This window comes from Haliotis rubra, unplaced genomic scaffold, assembly GCF_003918875.1.
Source record: "Haliotis rubra isolate DU_JTF1 unplaced genomic scaffold, ASM391887v1 Scf1646, whole genome shotgun sequence".
In the NCBI taxonomy this organism is placed as follows: domain Eukaryota; kingdom Metazoa; phylum Mollusca; class Gastropoda; order Lepetellida; family Haliotidae; genus Haliotis; species Haliotis rubra.
Window position 1 is genome coordinate 35,271 of NW_025765610.1, and position 4,730 is coordinate 40,000.

The window sequence follows — 4,730 nt, forward strand, 5'->3', positions numbered from 1 at the left end:
TAGTGACATGTGTGATGTGTGAGGGTGTCATGTTGATCTAATGACTTGTATAATATGTGAGGGTGTCATGTTGATTTAGTGACTTGTTGGGTATCTGAGGGTGTCATGTTGATGTAGTGAATTGTATGATATGTGAGGGTGTCATGTTGATCTAGTGACATGTGTTATGTGTGAGGGTGCTATGTTGATCTAGTGATATGTGTGATATGTGAGGGTGCCATGTTGATTTAGTGACATGTGTAATATGTGAAGGTGCCATGTTGATCTAGTGACATGTGTGATGTGTGAGGATGTCATGTTGATCTTATGACTTGTATCACATGTGAGGGTGCCATGTTGATCTAGTGGCTTGTATGATATGTGAGGGTGTGATGTTGATCTAGTTACTTGTATGATATGTGAGGGTGCCATGTTGATCTAGTGACATGTGTGATGTGTGAGGATGTCATGTTGATCTAGTGACTTGTATGATATGTGAGGGTGTGATGTTGATTTAGTGACTTGTGGGATATCTGAGGGTGCAATGCTGGTCTAGTGACTTCAATGATATGTGTTGGTACCATGTTGATTTAGTGACTTGTGGGTTATCTGAGGGTGCCATGCTGATCTAGTGACTTGTATGATATCTGAGGGTATCATGTTAATGTATGACTTGTATGATATCTGAGAGTGTCATGTTGATCTAGTGACTTGTATGATATCTGAGGTTGTCATGTAGGTCTAGTGACTTGTATGATATCTGAGGGTGTCATGTTGATCTAGTGACTTGTAAGCTATCTGAGGGTGCCATGTTGATCTAGTGACTTTTAAGCTATCTGAGGGTGTCATGTTGATCTAGTGAATTGTATGATATCTGAGGGTGTCATGTTGATCTTGTGACTTGTATGCTCTCTGAGGGTGTCATGTTGATCTAATGACTTGTATGATATCTGAGGGTGTCATGTTGATCTAGTGACATGTATGATATGTGAGGGTGCCATGTTGATGTAGTGACTTGTATGATATGTGAGGGTGCATTGTTGATCTAGTGACTGGTGGGATATCTGAGGGTGCCATGCTGATGTAGTGACGTGGGATATGTCAGGGTTTCATGTTGATCTATTGACTTGTTTGACATGTGAGGGTTTCATGTTGATCTAGTGACTTGTATGATATGTGAGGGTGCCATGTTGATCTAATGACTTGTAATATATGTGAGGGTGTCATGTTGATTTAGTGACTTGTATGATATGTGAGTTTGCCATGTTGATGTAGTGACTTGTATGATATGTGAGGGTGTGATGTTGATTTAGTGACTGGTGGGATATCTGAGGGTGCCATGCTGATGTAGTGACGTGGGATATGTGAGGGTTTCATGTTGATCTAGTGACTTGTTTGACATGTGAGGGTTTCATGTTGATCTAGTGACTTGTATGATATGTGAGGGTGCCATGTTGATCTAATGACTTGTATGATATTTGAGGCTGCCATGTTGATCTAGTGGCTTGTGTTCTGGTGTGATCAGCACAATGTCGATGAAGTGACTTGTATGATGTCTGTAGGTGTTATGTCGCTGTGATGCCGGCCACTCGTAAGGATTCTCCTTTTTTGTCACATAGAATACGATTCGGTTTTTGACAGAAATGCAAGGTTGACTTGGTTGAGAGGTGACGAGGTGAGAGAGAAGCTGCGGCCCAGTCAGAGACACTCTCGGTTTTCAGATCAATGGAACGCTTGGATAGGTTATGTCTGTGAGGTGCAGTCCACAACGGTTTATCTCCCTTGTCTCCATAGTATGGAATCCGAGAAGGGACATTGTCGCGTGTCGCGTTTTAGTAAATTTTAGGCTATTTGTACACATCTGACAATGTGACATATTTTGACCTTGAAAATTGTCGCTATGTCGCGTGTCGCCCCTGGAGGAATAACAATTTTATTATTCAAAACGCGACACGCGACATCGCGATAATGCCGCGTGTTGCGTTTTGGTTAATGTTGCCTCATTTTGCTTGTATTTGAGAGGGCGACAACGCGACAATGCGACAACGCGACAATGTCCCTTGAAGGATTCCATACCATAGTGACTACATGTAAACAGTAATTTAAACAGTATGAACACGCCCCCTTACCATTGGATTATAAAACGGAGAAAGTGAGCATTTGATCTGCACATTTGATCTACATACACTCAAGGATCGATGGTGAACGGACTGATCAAATCGTTTGTCAACACCAAGGACGCTGAGGTAAGCGGTAACAGATTACGTGTATGACATGTATCTTAAGTATATCTGCTCTCAACTCATAGACAGATTTTATTTCAAATATCGTGGTACTGTGCTGATGCAGTGCCTATCCAGGAGACCGTACAATGAAAAAGCATGAACAGGCCCCATTGCACCGAACTCTTCGAACACCGAAAAATCGTCCACTCAGTTCAAGTTGTAGACAATGTCGTGCATGCAAGAAAGCAAAAATATATATTTGTTAATCTTCAGCTCGTATTTTCTGCAAAGGAATATAATGGTGTGGTTTTAAATAAACGCACATTATCAAAACAGAGAGACAGTGAAATTTAATTGCCTTGTTTTCTTTGATGATTTATTTACTGTGATAATTTGTTTCAACATTTCCAGATATTTTCAAAGATCGCTCAAGATCGCATTTGTACGTAACTCAAATTTTAAAAGATTTTACCGCTGTCATTTTGTCGTTTAAAATAGCAAGTTCACACAACTCAACTAGTTGAAAGCAATAAAGTATATTAATCAAATCATGCGATTTTGGTGCGATATGGTTGGCATGTCTGGGTCCCTTGTTAACTAAACACCCATGAAGATCCGGGTTAGAATTGATCTTTAGTAACCCAGGCTTGTCGTAAGAGGCGACTAACGGGATCGGGTGGTCAGGCTCGCTGACTTGGTTGACACAGGTCATCGTATCCCAATTGCGTAGGTCAATGCTCATGCAGGTGACTGGATTGTCTGGTCTAGACTCGACTATTTATAGACCGCCGCCATATAGCTTGAATATTGCTGAGTGCGGCGTAAAACTAAACTGAAGGGTCGCAACTTTAGTCAAAGTGAATGGCGAGATTCTAACTGTAAAAACTCCATTTTGCAAAAGTCAAGTTCATTAGTCAGTGCTATGCTCAGTCTCGTGCCGATGAATCACTTTCCTTGTTTATTTGTGTAATTCTTCTTTCGAAGTGCACCTGAATTTGTTCTGCGTAGCTTTAAGCTTTATCAATATTCCTGCACGGGGACACCAGGGGACTTTCACACACTGAAATGGACTTCACACACTGACCGTTAACTGGAATATTGTGTGTTAACGACAGTGACTTCAGTGAGATCAGGACGTGTATACTTTACCTGCTCCAGCTCTTTGATGAACAGATTTCATACATCAATGCTAAATTCTACACATGGAATTGTATTTCTAGAAAGGTAGAGACTGATATCTCTTGTATGACATATGTGCTATCTAAAAGCTAATTAGAAAGCCACACTTAAGTTAACCCGAGGACTGTTTTTGTTTAATTAGTCTGCCTGTCTGTCTGTTCTGTTCTGTTCTGTTCTGTTCTGTTCTGGTCTGTCTGTCTGGTCTGGTCTGGTCTGGTCTGGTCTGGTCTGGTCAGGTCTGCCTGTCTACCTGCCTGCCTGCCTGTCTGGTCTTTCTGCCTGCCTGCCTGCCTGCCTGTCTGTCTGACTGGCTTTCTGTTTTGTTCTGTTTGTCTCTCTGTTCTGTTCTGGTCTGGTCTGGTCTGGTCTGCCTGTCTGACTGCCTGTTCTGTCTGTTCTTTCTTTCTTTCTGCCTGCCTGCCTGCCTGCCTGCCTGCCTGCCTGCCTGCCTGCCTGCCTGCCTGTCTTTCAGTTCTGTTCTGACTGTCTGTCTTTCTGTTCTGTTCTGTTCTGTTCTGTTCTGGTCTGGTCTGGTCTGGTCTGGTCTGCCTGTCTGCCTGCCTGCTTGCCTGTTCTTTCTGCCTGCCTGCCTGCCTGCCTGCCTGCCTGTCTGTCTGCTTGTCTTGCCGTTCTGTTCACTCTGTCTGTCTTTCTGTTCTGTTCTACTCTGTTCTGCTCTGTTCTGTTCTGGTCTGGTCTGGTCTGGTCTGGTCTGGTCTGACTGTCCGTCTGCCTGTCTGTCTGTTCTGTTCTGTCTGTCTTTCTGTTCTGTTCTGTTCTGTTCTGTTCTGGTCTGGTCGGCCTGACTGTCTGCCTGTCTGTCTGTCTGTTCTGTTCTGTATGTCTGTCTTTCTGTTCTGTTCTGTTCTGGTCTGGTCTGGTCGGCCTGTCTGTCTGCCTGTCTGTCTGTCTGTTCTGTTCTGTCTGTCTTTCTGTTCTGTTCTGTTCTGTTCTGGTCTGGTCTGGTCTGCCTGTCAACGTGACGGCCTGTTCTTTCTGCCTACCTGCCTGTCTGTCTGTCTGCCTGTCTTTCTGTTCTGTTCTGTTCTGTTTTACTCTGGTCTGTTCTGTTCTGTTTTGGTCTGGTCTGGTCTGGTCTGGTCTGGTCTGGTCCGCCTGTCTGTCTGCCAGCCTGTCTGTTCTGTTCTGTTCTGTTCCGTCTGTCTGTCTTTCTGGTCTGGTCTGGTCTGCCTGTCTGACTGTCTGTCTGTCTGTTCTGTTCTGTTCTGTTCTGTTCTGTTCTGTTCTGTTCTGTTCTGTCTGTCTTTCTTTTCTTTTCTGTTCTGTTCTGGTCAGGCCTGCCTGTCTACCTGCTGCCTGTTCTGTGTGTTCTTTCTGCCCGCCCGC

General features: G+C 43.8%; 1 protein-coding gene across 1 annotated transcript in view; it reads left to right on the plus strand.

Moving 5' to 3' along the window:
* Positions 1-2,085: 2,085 nt before the first annotated feature.
* Positions 2,086-4,730, plus strand: part of LOC124271945 — a 23,524-nt gene continuing 20,879 nt past the window's right edge. The window contains exon 1 of the mRNA XM_046707115.1: positions 2,086-2,225. The gene's annotated coding sequence lies outside the window, so the exon portion shown is untranslated. The remainder of the gene's footprint in view (positions 2,226-4,730) is intronic.